Source organism: Pan troglodytes, chromosome 12 (genome assembly GCF_028858775.2).
Source record: "Pan troglodytes isolate AG18354 chromosome 12, NHGRI_mPanTro3-v2.0_pri, whole genome shotgun sequence".
Taxonomy (NCBI): domain Eukaryota; kingdom Metazoa; phylum Chordata; class Mammalia; order Primates; family Hominidae; genus Pan; species Pan troglodytes.
The window spans coordinates 73,525,413-73,543,989 of NC_072410.2; the positions used below are offsets into that span (position 1 = coordinate 73,525,413).

At 38.3% G+C, this 18,577-nt stretch overlaps 1 protein-coding gene across 1 annotated transcript in view; it reads left to right on the forward strand.

Annotated features, from left to right (window-relative positions):
• The window catches only part of FSHR (follicle stimulating hormone receptor), a 198,683-nt gene that overhangs the window by 12,763 nt on the left and 167,343 nt on the right, over positions 1–18,577 (forward strand). The gene's annotated exons all lie outside the window — the stretch shown is intronic.

Here is an 18,577-nt window from a genome sequence, read left to right on the forward strand (position 1 = left end):
GACCTGTTTTTACTCTGAACTCCTAAAGTAAAAGTCTAAACTCTTCATCTGAGCACTTACATATGTAAAATGCTGGACTCATCTTTAATACAGAACTTATGTATTATTTTGTCTCCCATATATAGTAAGCTGAAGATTAGCACTGCACTCTTCTCCTGCACCCAGTCAGGGTTGGCGACATAGTTTGGATGTGTGTCCCCTCTAAATCTCACATGGAAACATAATCCCCATTGTTGGAAGTGGGGCCTGGTGGGAGGTATTTGGGTCATGGGGTGGATCCTTCATGGCTTGGTGCTGTTCTCTTGATAGTCAGTGACTTCCCGTGAACTCCTGTTGTTGTAAAGTGTGGTATCTCCCCACTACCTTGCTCCTGCTCTGCCATGTGGGATTCCTGTTCCTCCTTCAACTTTTATTATGAGTAAAAGCTCCCTGAGGCCTCCGCAGAAGCCAAGCAGATGCCAGCACCACACACTTCCTGTATAGCCTGCAGAACCATGACCCAATTAAACCTCTTTTCCTTATAAATTACCCAGTCTTAGGTATTTTTTAATAGCAATGCAAGAACAGCCTAACACAGATGGGTACAAGCAACTACTCCATGAGGAGAGAGAAAGAGAGATTCAATCAGTGGGGTTGTGAATAAATAGAAGGACTAAAAAGTAAATGCGATGACAATTTCCAGAAATATATTACAAAGTAATCAGAAGCTGGCTAATGTCAAGGAGCTGTTTGAGCAATATGTATGCCTATCTATAGAGTGGGTGGTATCAGGGCTGGCTCCAACTTTATTTTGCCTTTTACACATTTCTTATGAAGATGGTGCCCAGAAGTAACTGACTCTCAGCAGGTTGAGTAGCTGATCTTCTGCAGATGTAGAAGCTTAGCAGAAGTGAATGCCATGTGAAAATGGAGTACTTAATGGAGGCTCAGGAATCACTGTAAATGCTCCCTAAATGCTCCTCACTGAATTAGATGAACCTTGATGATAGTATTTTAAAAATCCCATAGAGTTCAGGAAAAAAAAATTATTGATCTATCATGACCTCATAGCCTTTTCTAAGATTTATTTCTAGATGTGGGGAACTGTACCTTTTTTTTTTCTTTTTTTGAGATGGAGTCTCACTCTGTCGCCCAGGCTGGATGGAGTGCAATGGTGCAATCTCAGCTCACTGCAACCTCTGCCTCTTGGGTTCAAGTGATTCTCCTGCCTCAGCCTCTAGAGTAGCTGGGATTACAGGCACGCACCATCATGCCTGGCTAATTTTTGTAGTGTTAGGCCATTCTTGCAGTACTATAAATAAATACCTGAGACTGGGTAATTTATGATGAAAAGAGGTTTAATTGGCTCATAGTTCAGCAGGCTGTGCAGAAAGCATAGAGCTGATATCACTCAGTTTCTGGGGAGACCTCAGGGAGCTTTTACTCATGACAGAAAACAAAGTGGGAACTTGTACATCACATGGCAAAAGCAGGAGCAAGAGAGAGAATGGGTGGGGGGTGGTGCGGGGGCAATGCCACACACTTTCAAACGACCAGATTTGTGTGAACTCAAGCCAATAGCTCACTTATCACAAAGGGGATGACCAAGCCATTCATGAGGGATCCACCCCCATGACCCAAACACCTCCCACCAGGCCCTAGCTCCAAAATTGGGGATTATATTTTAACATGAGCGTTGGGTGCGGACAAATGTCCAAACTACGTCAGATGTGATGTCCTATTTAGGCCAAAGCTGCCCTAACAAATCCATAGTTCCCTAAGTAACACAATCTGAGAAGCACTAAGCTGGCTCAGTTGCCCCCAGATATATCCTCTGCTACTTGTCACAATACCACCATTAATAAATCAATTCTTGGAGCCTTAAAGATTGCCCTAATTTCAAATACTCTGCATTTGAAACATAAAATTTCTTGGGGCTGGGTGCGGTGGCTCACGCCTGTAATCTCGGCACTTTGGGAGGCCGAGGCAGGCTGATCACGAGGTCAGGAGATCAAGACCACCCTGGCTAACATGGTGAAAACCTGTCTCTACTAAAAAATACAAAAAGTTAGCCAGGCATGGTGGGGGGTGCCTGTAGTCCCAGCTACTCAGGAGGCTGAGGCAGGAGAATGGCGTGAACTCAGGAGACGGAGCTTGCAGTGAGCCGTGATCATGCCACTGCACTCCAGCCTGGGCGACAGAGTGAGACTCCATCTCAAAAAAAAAAAAAAAAAAAATTCTTGGAAGTTAAAAATCTTTACCTTTAAAGGCTGGCACTTTAGCATTTCTCCAAGTATATGCCTCACAACCCTAATTTCATGACACTCCATAAAAAGTAAATTTTTAAAAGGTCTTCCATGGTCAGCTTGGTCTGGAAAATGCTGCGTGCTATACCCTCATTCTAGAGATTCACGTGCACATACATAATAAAGGCTCTCAGAGGCAGTCCAACTTTGTATAACTCATAAGTATTCTACCTTCCACACTTCAGGAAACTCTGATTTAGTAAAATGTAGCTAACTGAAAATAGGCTTTGGCAAATGGGTCTCCATATACACCCAAAGGAACTGAAGGGTTGAGAAAGGTACTATGTACAACCCAAAATAGATGGTAGACACCAAAATCCCTTTTTAAAGTTCTATGTGGGCCAAGTCTCCTGTGAAAATCTGCATTGTTCTTCAAATTAGAAAACATTGCCAGATGAGCTTGAGACAGTATATACTACCTCCTTCCCCTTGTTTTAGAAATGAAAAATGAAGCCCAGTGAAATGAAATGATTTGTCTAAGATCATGCGGGTAGTTAAATCTATTGTTTGTCCATTATTGACAAAGCCTCCAATTTTAAGCTTGCTATTGCACAGACGACCTCCCACTACCACCTTTATCTCATACCCCACACACCCAAGGGAACACCTTCCAGAAATTACGAGCATTAGAATTCCACTGGTATTTTTACTTTTGCATTATTAAAAAAAAAACAGCTTTGAGCTATAACTCACATACAATACAATCTTCTCACTTGAAGTGTGCATTTGAATGGCTTTTAGTATATTCACAGATATGTGCAACCATCACCGTCAATTTTAAAATATTTTTATCATCTGAAAAGAAAAACTCATACATGTTAGCTATCATCCTCCATTCATCCCTGAGCAAGCACTAATCTACTTTCTGTCTCTATAGATTTCTCTATTCTGGACTTTCTTATGAGTGGGATCATACAATATGAAGTCTTTTGTTACGGTATTCTTTCACTTAGGATAATATTTGCAAGGTTAATTCAAATTATAATGTATCAGTACTCTTATTTTAAGGGTCGAAAAATATTTAATTGTATGGATATGCCACATTTCGTTTATCCATTCATCTGTTGGGTTGTTTTCACTTTTGGGCTATGATGAATGATGCTGTTTTAAACATTTGTGTACAAGTTTTAGTGCTGACATATGTTTTCAGTTTTCTTGGTGTATACCTAGGAGTGCAATAGCTGAGTCGTGTTTAACCCTTTAGGGTATCACCAGACTATTTTTCCAAAGTGGCTGAACCATTTTACATTCCCACGAACAGTATATGAGGTTTACTATTTTTTCACATCATTGTAATTGCTTAATATCTGACTTCTTGATTCCAGCAATCCTCTTGAGTATAAAGTGCTATTTCATTGTGGTTTTTATTTGCCTTTCCCTGATGGCTAATGATGCCAAGCATCTTTCATGGGCTTATTGGACATTTATATCTCTTCCCTAAATTTCTATTAGATATAAATCCCTTATCACATGTATAATTTACAAATATTTTTGTCCCATTATGTGAGCCTTTTCACTTTTTTGAAGGTGTCCTTTGAAGCATAAAGGTTTTAAATTTTGATAACATTCAAAGTTTTTTTTTATTCTTTTTTTGTGCTTTTGGTGTCATATCCAATAATCCTTTGCCAAATCCAAGATTAATAAGATTTATATCTTTATGCATTCTTCTGAGAGTTTTATAATTTTAGCTCTTAACCTGTGGGTTTTTATCCATTTTTAGTTAATTCTTGTATATGATGCTTGATAAGTATCCAACTTCAATCTTGCATGTGAATATTTAATTGTCCCTTACTAAACAATTGGGACCATATTGAAAATCAGTTGAAGATAGATATATAGGTTTGTTTCTGGACTCTCATTATTTCTGTTCCATTTACTTATATATCTATCCTTGTGTCAGTATCACACTTTCTTCATTACTATTTCTTTCTACTAAGTTTTGAAGTCAGAAGTACAATCCTCCAACTTTGTTCTCCTTCAGGATGGTAGCTATTTAGAGTCTCTTGCAATTCCATATATATTTTAGAATCAGCCTGTCAATTTCTTCAAAGAAATCAGCTGGGATACTAACAGGGATTGCGCTCAACCTATAGACTAGTTTAGGGAGTATTGCCATCTTAACAATATTAAGTCTTCTGACCTATGAATATGTAATACTTTCCCATCTATTTTAATTTTCTTTCAATAATTATTTTATAGTTTTCAAGATATAAGTTTTGTACTTCTTTTGTTAAATCTATTCCTAAGTTCATTTTTTATAATACTATCGTGAATGAAATTTTTCTCTTATTTTTAATTTGTTCATTGCAAGTACAGAGAACTACAATTTATTTTGGTATATTGATTTTGTATTCTGGAGACTTGCTGAACTCATTTATTAGTTCTAATAATTTTTTAGTGGATTCCATAGGACTTTCCATATACAGGAATATATCATCTGTGAATAGAATTACTTTAACTTCTTTCTAGTCTGTATGCCTTTTATTACTTTTTCTTGTCTAATTACTTTAGCCAGAACCTTCAGTACAGTGTTGAATGGAAGTAGTGGGAGTGCACATCGTTGTCTTGGTCCTGATCTTAAGGAAAATCATCCAGTCTCTCACCAATACGTGTGATGTTAGTGGTGGTTTTTTCATTGATGACTTTTTATCAGACTGCGGAAGTTTCCTTCCATTTTTGTTAAGTATTCTTACCAAGAAAAGGTGTTAGATTTTGTCAGAAGCTTTACATGTGTCAATTGAGACAATTATGTGATTTTTGTTTTTATTTATATTGATGTAATATATTACATTAATTGATTTTTGGATATTAAACCAACTTTGCCACCCCTGGAATAAAACTCAATTAATTAAACATGATATATAATTATTTTTATATGTTGCTAGATTCAGTTTTCAAGCATTTTATTGAGGACTTTTGAATTTACATTCATAAGGGATACTAGTCTGTAGTTTTACTTGCTTGTGATGTTTTGTCTGCTTTTGGTATCTGAGTAACACTGGCCTCATAGAATGAGTGCAAAAGTATTTTCTTTTTACTTTTGGGAAGAGTTTGTGAATAATTGGTATTTATTCTTCATTAAATATTTGGTAGAATTCAACAGTGAAGCCATCTGGATCTGGCATTTTCTTTGCAAGTAGTTTTTTGGCTTCTAATTCTAATCTCTTCAGTTGACACAATCTATTTATATTATATATTTCTTCTTGAGTCAGTTTCAGTGGTTTGTGTCTTTCCAGTGATTTTCCAAATTTATCTAAGTTATAAATTATCTAACTTATTGGTGTGCATTTGTAAAAATATTCCTTTATTTTTCTTTCTTTAAGGTGAGTAGTAATACCATATCTTGCATTTCTGATTCTACTAATTTGAGTCTACTATCTTTTCTTCTTGGTCATTCTATCTAAAGTTTGTCTTCTTTTTTTAATATTTTCAAAGAACTAGCTTTGGGAGTCTTTTTTTTATTCCTTATTTTATTAATTTCTGTTGACACTTGACCATAGAACAACATGGATTAAACTATGTGGGGCGACTTTTATGTAGATTTTCTTCCACCTCTGCCAGCCCCCCAAGACAACAAGACCAACCCCTTGTCTTCCTCCTCCCCTCAGCCTACTCAATGTGAAGATGACAAGGATAAAGACCTTTATGATGATCCATTTCACTTAATAAATAGTAAATATATCCCATCTTTCTTAAAAGTTTTCAATAATATTTTGTTTTCTCTAGCTTACTTTATTGTAAGAATACAGTATACAATACACATACAGAATGTGTTAATTGTTTATGTTATTAGTAAGGCTTTTGGTCGACAGTAGGCTATTAGTAGTTAAGTTTTAGAGGATTCGAAGTTATGCATGAATTTTTTTATTGTATGGGGGTTGGTAAACCTAACCTCCACATTGTTCAAGGGTCAACTACAATCTTTACTATTTCCTTCCTTCAGCTTGCTTTAGATTTAATTTGCTCTTCTTTTCCCAGGATCTTATGATGAAGGTTGGGTTATTAATTTGAAATATTTTTTTCAAATACAGCTATTTATAGCTATAAACTTTTCTATAAGCATGAACTTAGCTGGATTCCATAAGTTTAGTATGTTATGTCTTAATTTTCATTCATCTCAAAGTGTTTTCTGTTTGCCTTTTTTAAAAAATGTATCCATTTGTTATTGAGTATTGTGCTGGTTAATTTTGACATATTTGTGAGTTCCCAAATTTTTTCCTAATATTTATTTTTCATTCCATTTCATTGTAGTTGGAACACATACTTTGTATTATTTCTATTCAATCAAAAAATTGAAGTTTTTTTTTAATGGCTTAGCATATGGTCTATCCTGGAGAATGTTCCATGTGAACTTAAGAAGAATGTGTATCTCCTATTGTTGAATTAACTCTTCTATATACATGTCTGTTAGGTCTAGTTGATTTATAACATTGCTCAAGTCTTTTATATACTTGATATTCTGTCTAGATTGATAGTTTAGGGTACATGTGCACATTGTGCAGGTTAGTTACATACGTATACATGTGCCATGCTGCTGTGCTGCACCCACTAACTCGTCATCTAGCATTAGGTATATCTCCCAATGCTATCCCTCCCCCCTCCCCCCACCCCACAACAGTCCCCAGAGTGTGATGTTCCCCTTCCTGTGTCCATGTGATCTCATTGTTCAATTCCCACCTATGAGTGAGAATATGCAGTGTTTGGTTTTTTGTTCTTGCGATAGTTTACTGAGAATGATGTTTTCCAATTTCATCCATGTCCCTACAAAGGACATGAACGCATCATTTTTTATGTCTGCATAGTATTCCATGGTGTATATGTGTCACATTTTCTTAATCCAGTCTATCACTGATGGACATTTGGGTTGGTTCCAAGTCTTTGCTATTGTGAATAGTGCCACAATAAACATACGTGTGCATGTGTCTTGATAGCAGTATGATTTATAATCCTTTGGGTATATACCCAGTAATGAGATGGCTGGGTCAAATGGTATTTCTAGTTCTAGATCCCTGAGGAATCACCACACTGTCTTCCACAATGGTTGAACTAGTTTACAGTCCCACCAACAGTGTAAAAGCATTCCTATTTCTCCACATCCTCTCCAGCACCTGTTGTTTCCTGACTTTTTAATGATCGCCATTTTAACTGGTGTGAGATGGTATCTCATTGTGGTTTCGATTTGCATTTCTCTGATGGCCAGTGATGATGAGCATTTCTTCATGTGTCTGTTGGCTGCATAAATGTCTTCTTTTGAGAAGTGTCTGTTCATATCCCTTGCCCACTTTTTGATGGGGTTGATTTTTTCTTGTAAATTTGTTTAAGTTCTTTGCAGATTCTGGATATTAGCACTTTATCAGATGGGTAGATTGTAAAAATTTTCTCCCATTCTGTAGGTTGCCTGTTCACTCTGATGGTAGTTTCTTTTGCTATGCAGAAGCTCTTTAGTCTAATTAGATCCCATTTGTCAATTTTGGCTTTTGTTGCCATCGCTTTTGGTGTTTTAGTCATGAAGCCCTTGCCTATGCCTGTGGTCTTAATGGTATTGCCTAGGTTTCCTTCTAAGGTTTTTAGGTTTTACATCTAACATTTAAGCCTTTAATCCATCTTGAATTAACTTTTGTATAAGGTGTAAGGAAGGAATCCAGTTTCAGCTTTCTACATATGGCTAGCCAATTTTCCAAGTACCATTTATTAAATAGGGAATCCTTTCCCCATTGCTTTTTTTTGTCAGGTTTGTCAAAGATCAGATGGTTGTAGATGTATGGTATTATTTCTGAGGGCTCTGTTACGTTCCATTGGTCTATATCTCTGTTTTGGTATCAGTATCGTGCTGTTTTGGTTATTGTAGCCTTATAGTATAGTTTGAAGTCAGGTAGTGTGATGTCTCCAGCTTTGTTCTTTTTGCTTAGGATTGTTTTGGCAATGAGGGCTCTTTTTTGGTTCCATATGAACTTTAAAGTAGTTTTTTCCAATTCTGTGAAGAAAGTCATTGGTAGCTTGATGGGGATGGCATTGAATCTATAAATTACCTCGGGCAGCATGGCCATTTTGATGATATTGATTCTTCCTATATATGAGCATGGAATGTTCTTCCATTTGTTTGTGTCCTCTTTATTTCGTTGAGCAGTGGTTTGTAGTTAAGTGGTTTGTAGCTTGAGATCTTATAACTTCACTTTCCTGACATGGATTCACTGCATCATGAACTGGGACAAGAGCTATCAGAGACCCATATTCTCAACAGGTCATGGTCAAGTTAGAGCCTTGCTTGCACAACTGTGGCTTGGTCAGAAGAAGGGGACCCCAACCTGTTAAATGCTGTTGCACAGGACTTAGCCTCAGCAACAGGCAGCTGGGGTAAGGATGAGAAATGCTGAAGTCCTCCTTATCTTGGGAAGAAAGTCCTATAGTTAGGAGCTAGGGAAGAGGGAACTCTGTGTTCTTTACTGCAGCAGTCTGGAGTGGGGTCTCCACCCGCTCTGAGGTGAGAGGAGAGAGGGAGCAAGCGGTCTTGGTTCAAATACCACAAACTTGCCTTTTTTTTTTTTTTTACTGAGTTTTAATAAATGTTCTTGAACAAATGTGTTCTCAATTACTCTTTTGCCCTTAGGACCATTTCAAGAAACTCTGAATAGTTTTTGTTTAGTTTTTATAATTTTTATCAGTTTCACCGTGGAACAGGACAGCAGAGCTCCTTAAACTGTCATGCTGGAAGTCAATTCCACAACTATGTTCTTGACCAGGCAAAGCAGAGAGTAAGTGGGTTATGGTTGAAAGAAGCAAAGCAGTTAGGTACCCAGGATTATCATCTTTGAAGTTCTTGGTGTGCCCTTGAACAAAAGAGAACAGTTGGGCAAGCCAGGAGGAAATAAATGTTATTGCAATGAAGTTACTTATCCCATTTTTTACTTTAATGTGTCCCATGTGCATTATTAGTGTTAAATAATTCAGTATGCATGTCCTAAATACTGGTCTGGTGAATGGTAATGGCTCTATCACCTGCAAAATAAGGCCAATAACTGTTCTTTTTGGCAGACATAACAGTTTCTTAAACAGTGTGACATGGTGAGCAAAACATCGAAATAGAATTACAACTGAAAAGATGCTTTCCAGTGCTCCTTTGATTTATTAGATTAAAGGGAAAGAAGAGATTTATTTTCTTCTGAGCAGGATAGAAACAAAAATGACCTTTTCCCTGAGTATTTACAGTCCTGAACATTGACTGAAGTAATTTCACCAACAGAGTGCATGCAGTTGTGCCAAACAGAAAACAAGCCAAAAGTTATATCAAAGTCCTGAGTTCAGCATCTTCACAGCAAATCACTGAGACCCTAAACAAAGCAGTACATCATCCAGAACATGTAACTACAGGCAACACATCTTTACTAAACACTTACAGTGTATACAGCCACTTGCTGGGATTTAAGAGCCAAGGATGCAGCCCTGACACATAGACTCTTTTAATGCAGCTAAAGACACACATGCACAAACACAGAAAAATAGAATAAGGCTTTTCAAGTTGTCACGTGATAACATAAGGATAGGATGGGCAGAGCAATATTTGAGTCCTGCAGAAGTTCTTTAAAAGAAGAGGTAACTACACTTGAATAAACAAAAGAGGGGGAACTTCCTTTAAAGAGTGAGACATGTGCTGGGTATAAAATGGATTTAAATATATGGTAGTAAGAGAGAAGGCATAGTTGGTAGAAAGAACTTCTGGAGAACTAGTCAAACAGGAGCAAATCAAAGAAATTGTTCTTGTTCCTGAAGGAAATAATATTTTCTCTGAATTATCTATTTTATTTCTAGAAATGTGCCAAGTACAGTGCTTGAGTTGGGGAGAGGGTAGTTGAAGCATTTCCATGTCAGATCTTTACATTCAAGATAACACAGCAAGAAATAATGCAGTTCTTTTAAAAATTTGTGGAGGTTTTGGTAGAAAGAAACAAAATGTGGTACAGAGAAACTTGGTGACGTAAAATAAACGGCTTCTCAAATCTCTGTAAACTGAATATAGACTCTGCCTTAGTTTGCAATTGAGAAATAATGTATTTCAGCAAATAATTGATTATTTATTTATTTGTTTTTATTGCCTGCAGTATGGACTGGCTCAGATCACACTATGCTTAGAGGGTCTTTGGATTCAACATCCTATGTTTCTGACTTACTTAAACATGGTGTTAACTTAGTCTTTTATGCATAAAAGCAAATAGGCTCCAATTAGATATAAATAACTTTTCCTAGAAGTAACTTGAATTTATCATCTTGTTTGTTGGTCTTCAACTCATCTTTCTTTTAAAGAAAGAAAATAACAAATGAATAAAGGACTGAGTATAAATAATAAATATTACCAAAATGTTTTAAATAACCTATCTCCCCATTTATTGTGTTTTTCTTACTCTTCATTTAAGGTGAGCAGTCCACCAGCTACTGATACATGGCTCATCTAATTTTATTTTTGCATCACTCTGTTAAGCTGTCTTCCTTCCAATAATCATTATGGTATAAGTAACACTCCAGGAGAAATCAATTTATCAATTTTTTTGTACTAAATAGAAAAGCCCATTTACCTCCCCGGAATCATAACTGGGGCTTTGTTTATTTTGCTGTAGTTTGAACTCCGTAACAGCCCCCTTCTTGTTTTCACCTAAGTTGAGTAGCTTGTCTCCTACACCCTCCAGGGAAGGTTGGCCAGCCTCGAGGAATGTCCCTCACCAGTAGGGAATAATTAGAACCATTTAGAAATCAGAAGTACATTTCAGACCAACTGGGTGAATGTCATTTTCCTAAAGATTGTTTAAAGGAGAAGACCCTTAAGCCCCTGAGGGATAAAGTATCTTATTTTCTCTCCACTAAGAAAGATGTAAAGCTACAAAAGTCATTCAGATTTGTAGGAACATAGGTCTGAAACTGTTATGCATGTCTTAAACCTCAAGAGATATCTTTGAATAAATGAAATTAATGACTTGCACTAAATTCAATTGATGAGTTGAACTGAATTGGATTGTATTGAACTAAATTAAATTTACTTCTCTAGGCTGACAGAATGGCTATCATGAGAGCAGAATGAAGGCCAGAGTATTCCATTCACCAGATAATCAAGGCCAGAACTTGGAATGATCAGGGAGTCCAGGCCTTCCTGGCTATTGAGGACACTGAGATTAAGCGATTTACCCCAGGACAGATAGCAAAATGGGAGCAGAGCAGAGATTCCACACATGATAACAATACAGGCAAATAACTGGGCTCACCCATGTTAAGTATGTACTGTGTGTCAGGCACAGCTCTAAGTGCTTTCTTGTACTACCTTATTTATTCCTCCTAGCAAAACATCAGGGCAGACCTCTCTATTATCCTCTTTCTCAGAAAAAGCTACTGAGGCACAAAGTAATTAAGTAACTTGCCTAAGTGGTACATCCAGGATTTGAACCCAGGAAGTAAGATCTCAAGACATTTATCATATCCATTTAAAGACGTCACAGTCCTTTGAGAAAGAGAGTTTATAACATAGCACAAATAAGATTTAAAACAAAACAAAATAAAACATGTTAAGGAAATGGAGAAATAGAAAAATTTTCTCCCTCTGAAAAACCTGAAATTATAAATTGTCCTAATTTCCTGAACTCAAACATTTTAAAATAAGCAAGTTTTACAACTCTAAGTTTCCTGAAGTTCAACCTCAGTAGGGTCTGCCAGACCATATGGTACAGAATTTTGAAGGCGCGTCAGGATTCTAATTTATGAGAATACTATATAAACTAAAGGTTTTTGAGATAACACATTATCTCATATTTATATTTATGTATCCTTTATATTTGAAAACACAGCTCTATAATGTTGAAAATGTTCAGTTAGTATCTTGGGATTTGGAGCCCCCAGTCAGTGATGGACACCATGCTACATCTTCAGCTCCAGAATGACCAGGAATCCTAACATTGTGTTATTTCCCTGTCTTGTACACAAAAAGGCCCATCTGTCTCTGGATCTGCTGCTCACATCAGTGAGGACTGATTGAGTGCTTCCAATAGCCCTGCACACAGAGAAGCACTTTTCATCCTATCAGAATCAGAAATACACAAATGATTCTGATTATTGACTATTCTAGTACTGAAGATCTGCATTCCATAGAGTTCTGAGCACATGGAAGTCATCCTGTGGATAGGTTAATTAGCAGCCCCTACTGACTAGAAACTAAATAGAAATCAGGCTATCTGGCCTGGCTGTGAGGGCAGGGAGGCAAGGGATGACTCAGAATCAATAGGTGTTGATGGGTGACGTGAGGTGTGAGGAACAGGGCAGCTTCAAGGAAAACACCCAACTGTGACATGAGCAATTCAGTGGAAGGCAGTGTAGTATTTACTGGGCTGTGTGAGGAGCAAGACAGGCAGGGGAAAGAGATAGTGAAAACAAAAGTACCATTTGGGACATAAATTTTAAATGAATTTGAAACATATATCTGGAAAAAAAAAAACAAGAAAACAGATAAACAATCTGGATGATTCATATGCTTTAACGACCTTCAAAGATGAGGATGTGAAATTAGGGTTGTGAGAAAATAATAGAGTGATGTTAAATTTTCTGGTCCAAAATTTCTAAAATCTGTTTTCTACCTTCTGAAAAATTGAACCATTACATGTTATTCTCCTGTCTTCTGATATCAGTTCTATTTTTCGTCATTCTTCAAAGATTAAGGAGTTTCCTATCCACATGTCCAAGTTTTTCCAGAGCTTTGAGATGCCACTCATCTGTGTCTGAATCAGAGACTCATTTAAAGCAGCTAGCTGTTTCTGTCCTCTCTCCTCCCACATATTGAACTTCATTTTTATAGAAAAAAAAAAAAAGACTATTCAACACCTTCCTGGACAATTCTCCCTGCTTAAGAAGGTAGAAGTCAAACAGAAGACAGGTACTTTAGTGTTGTTATCTGTGAGTGTTACAGTAGCAGCAGGCTGATCATCCCTTGCTTTTCTTCTTGACCTGAATAAAGATGAAAAGTCAGCTTTGTAGGTGTTAGCATTTTTTTTTCCAGGCCACAGTTCACTATAAGGTTTAGGTTCCTGTTACTCTTTTGTCTTTACTCTTAATATTATGTTCCTTTATTTTGTGCATGGTATAGCTTTCTTAGTAAAATCTTTTTCAAGCTTTTTTCTCAGTATTGCTCAATTTGTGTGTGTGATATCAGTTATAAATGCTTATAATTTTACTTTATTAGTTTAAGAAAATCCTCCCATTCATTCACTCATTTATTCAACAAGTGTCTGTTCAGTATGCACTGAGGCAGTCACTGTGAAGCATAGAAAAACTAACCAGACACAGATTTGAGTTCAAGCATAAATTGGCTGGGCACGGTGGATCATGCCTGCAATCCCAGCACTTGGGAGGCTGAGGCAGGTGGATCACTTCAGATCAGGAGTTCAAGACCAGCCTGGCCAACATGGTGAAACCCCATCTCTACTAAAAATAGAAAAATTAGCCAGGTATCATGTAATCCCAGCTACTTGGGAGGCTGAGGCCTGAGAATTGCTTGAACCTGGGAAGCAGAGGTTGCGGTGAGTGGAGATTGCGCCACTGCACTCCAGCCTAGGGAACAGAGTAAGACTCCGTCTCAAAAAAAAAAAAAAAAAAAAAAAAAAAGAAGAAGAAGAAGAAATCATGCACAAATCAATGTGCCACAAGAGATACACAAGTCTTAGGGGAATTCAGACAAGACAGGTAGCAGAGGCAGGATTGGCAAGATGAGAGTGTGTATCAGAGAAGGAAAGCTTCATCGTGCAGATGTCAGTAGACCTGTGCCTTGGATGATTTAGATAAGGGAAGAGATGTATTTGTGTGTACATGGGATGTGTGTGTATGTATGTGTGTGTGTATTGTGGTGGTCATTGAGAAAGAAACAGGGTATTTCAGAAGAAGGAAAGAAAGGACAAGTTCAATTTCTTTTTCCTTTTTCTCCATGATGCACTTTTCTTGCTACTTCTCATCTACTCTTTTATATGCTCAGATATTTCAGTTATTTTGCTACTGGAAGAATCTTTTTCTGTTTTTCTTTTTTTTTTTTCTTAGACAAAGTCTTGATCTGTTGTCCAGGGTGGAGTGCAGTGGTACAATCTCGGATCACTGCAATCTCTGCCTCCCAGGTTCAAGCGATTCTCCTGCCTCAGCCTCCCAAGTAGCTGGGATTACAGGTGCACACCACCACGCCCAGCTAATTTTTGTATTTTTAGCAGAGACGGGGTTTCGCCATGTTGGCCAGGCCGGTCTCAAACTCCTGACCTCAGGTGATCCACCAGCCTCGGCCTCCCAAACGGCTGGGATTTCAGGCATGAGCCACTGCACCTGAGTCTTTCATCCAAGGTTATTATTCTATCTTTCCCACATGCCTCCCTTTCTTTCCACTGAGTTTTCCCAAATCCCTCCTTGGTTGCCCACTCTTTCTCTACCAGCTTATAGAAGTGAATACTCTTTCTGTCTGATGAATTTAGGAAGCAGAGATATTGCATGGATGGTTCCTTGTGAGGGAGGCCGGCAAACCATCTCTGTAACTTTCACATTCTATCTTGAGAGGTGTGTCCTAGGACAAGGAGTGAGCCCAAGATTAGAAGTGAAAAGACCTGGGCTGTGGTTGCAGTACGAAGAGCACATCATTACATAACCTAAGAAAAGCATCTAATTCTCTGGGCGTCAGTTTATTCCTCTATACAGTGACAGAATTGAACATGGTGATCCCCAGTCCCTTCCAATCCCACTAAACAGAAGGAAAACGTGAGCCCTGAAAATTACTATAACTGAGGTCATTCAACCATTTGATATTACCATCAGCTTCATGTCTAGTTTACTCTTCTCTTGCTATTACTTGAATATGTCCCCCAAAGTTTATGTGTTGGAAACTTAATCCCCAGTGCAACAATGGTATAAAGTGGGGCCTAATGGGAAGTGTCTAGGTCATGAGGGCAGAGAACCCTCATAAATGGATTAATATTGTTATATTATGCATTATTGCAGGAATGGTGTTTGTCATCAAAGTGAGTTCAATCCCTTCTTGCCCCCTCTCTCTCTCCCCCCTCTCTTCCTTTTGTGTGTGCACGTGCATGTGCTCTCTTGCCTTTCCACCCTCCCCCATGGGATAAGGAAGCACAAAGGCCCTTGACAGACACGGGACCCTCACTCTTGGACTTTTCAGCTTCCAAAACTGTAACAAATAAACCTCTGTTCTTTTTAAATTACCCAGTCTCAGATATTCTGTTATAACACCACAAAAGAGATTAAGACACCTTCCCAACTTACCATTCCATGGATCCTTTACTGCTTTGTCATTTGTGATTCTAGGAATCCCACATGGGTAGTGGAAATTCTGCTTCTCTTACCAGACTCTTTCTTCTGGCTTGTTATGATTAAGTGGCAGCAGGAATAAGCTAGAAGACCCAGTGTCTATTTATGGACAGTTTGCCCTCTAGACCCTGCTCCAGGAGGAGAAATAGCAGAGGTTCACTGAACTCATCAGCCATCCACAGTTTCCTAGTCTTTAGGTCTGTTAGCAACTGACATTTCATCTGTACCACGACAGCTAGTGGCAAGACTGTGGAGTTAGGAACACCTCAAATTTAAGTGTATAGCTGGTCCTGGCTTTCCTTATCTAAGTCCAATATTTACAAACAACAACAGTCCTGCAAATTCGAGGCAGTGATGGATTTTAGATTCCTCAGGTAATTGGATGTTATTTCCTAAGGCAAGAAGAAAGCAGAGATTGTATATCATCAATTCATTCGTGAATTCAACAAATACTTATTGATTGCCTACTGTGTGCGAGACAGTGCTCTATATGCTGGAGATGCAGCAGAGAACAGAACTGACTATAGGAAGAGGTGATCAGCTCTCATGGACTTTATACTCTATAGCAGATGACTGATAATGAACACAAAAAATAGGTAATAAGATATATAATATGCTAGATCAAGTGTTCAACCTGCAGCTCACAGGCTGCATGAGGCCCAGGATGGCTTTGAATGCAGCCCAACACAAACTTGTAAACTTTCTTAAAACATTATGAGATTTTTTTGTGATTTTTTTTTAGCTCACCAGCTATTGTTAATGTTAGTGTAGTTTATGTGTGGCCCAGGACAATTCCTCTTGTTCCAATGCAATCCAAGAAAGCCAAAAGATTGAGCATCCCTATGCTAGATGATGATGTATGCTACTAAAAAAGTAACGAAACAAAGAAAGGGAATAGGGAGGATCAGACATGGTAGATACACTGTCCAGGAAGCCCATCAGAAAAAGAACCAATTGAGTAAAGACTATATATGTTGAAGGACCAAACCATGTGGGTATCCGAGGGATGACAAACAAGCAAGAGCAGTGACTCTGGGACAGGAACACATCTGTTTGTACAAGGAACAACAAACAAGTTAGTGACAGGTGACAGGAATGGATGAGTGGACAGGGATTAGTGTAAGATAAGGTCAGAGAGTAACAGAGAAGGTTGCATGTAATGAGGGGCCAGTGGACCCCTGTAAGGACACCAGTTTTCTTTCAGGGTGAGGCAAGAAGCAATTGAAAGGATGTGATCTGATTAAAGCTTTAAGAAAATTACTGTTGACTAAAGGAGGTCAAAGGAGAAACAGGAAGATGATTTAGGAGACTATTAAAATAATCCATTTGAGAGGACTTGATGGATCACATACATGTGATAACAGAGAAGGTGATGAGAAGGGGTCGGATTCTGGGCATAGTTTGAAGGTTGTGACAACAAGACTACTGACAAGTCTAATTGAGGACGTGAGAGAAAATAGTGTCAAAATTGTTATAGGGTTATAAACCTGAACAATTGAAAAAAAAAAATGGAGCTACAGTTTCCCAGGTTGAGAAAAGAACACAGGAGAAACAAGGCAGGGAGGATGAAGATCATGAGATAGGCGTAAAACTAGGAAAGACAGCTCTTTATACTTTTAAAAGTAATTCTATAGCCTAAAGATTGTGATTTGGATATGAATGTAATATTAATTATATTTTTGTTTTCTGATACCACCTAGGATAAACTTTTGCCCATCCCTTGCCCTTAGAATACTACACTAAAAACTTACACTTAAAGAAAACTCGGCCGGGTGTGGTGGCTCATGGCTGTAATCCCAGCACTTTGAGAGGCCGAGGCGGGTGGATCACGAGGTCAGGAGTTCAAGATCAGCCTGGCCAAGATAGTGAAACCCCTTCTCTACTTAAAAAAAAAAAAAAAAAAAATTAGCCGGACATGGTGGTGGGTGCCTGTAATCCCAGCTACTCGGGAGGCTGAGACAGAGAATTGCCTAAACCCGGGAGGTGCAGGAGGCGGAGGATGCAGTGAGCCGAGATCATGCCACTACACTCCAGCCTGGGTGACAGAGCGAAATTCCATCTCAAAAAAAAAAAAAAAGAAGAAGAAAAAACTCAAGAGCTCTTGAAGAGTTACATTATACCTCAGCAATAGCTTTAAAAAACCCTCCTAATAGCTAAGCAAGATCCCTACAGCTACAGACTTAAGCCACATACCCTAGTATGTCTAGTGAAGATGCAAAGAGAACCCTCCCTCCCCTGATGATAACTACTCATTTGATTGTCAACATTCTGCATTGTTCTTCCTTGCTTTGTCCTCTTCCAGTGCTTCTACTGAATCCCTTCTCTCTCTCTCCCCTGGGGAGAAACACTGAATGGAAGTCTCTGTTATCTGAATCTTGCATGAAGGGCATGATTCCTTTTATTTTAAAGTTGTATTTTATTTTTAATTGACAAACAATCATTATATAAATGTATGGGGAACAATGTGAGGCTTCAATACATGTATACACTGTGGAATTATCAAATCAAGCTAATTAACATATTCATCACCTCAAATATTTGCCATTTCTTTGTGATGAGAACCTTTGATTATTTTTTAAAATTGGAGACAGGGTCTCACCCTGTCATCCAGGCTGGAGTGCAGTGATGCGATCATGGCTCACTGCAACCTGAACCTCCTGGGCTCAAGCGATACTCCTACCTCAGCCTCCCTAGTAGCTGGTACTACCAGCGTGAGCCACTGTGCCTGGCTAATTATTGCATTTCTTGTAGAGACAGGGTTTTGCCATGTTGCCCAGACTGGTCTCGAGCAATCTGCCCGCCTCAGCCTCCCAAAGTGCTAGGATTATAGGTGTGAACCACCGCGCCTGGCTGAAAACATTTTAAATTCTCACTTTTAGCTATTTTGAGACATGAAATCATGATTCCTTTTAAAACAGAGTTTATAGACCTGATAGGGAAAATAGACTCTATATGACTCAGGTATATAA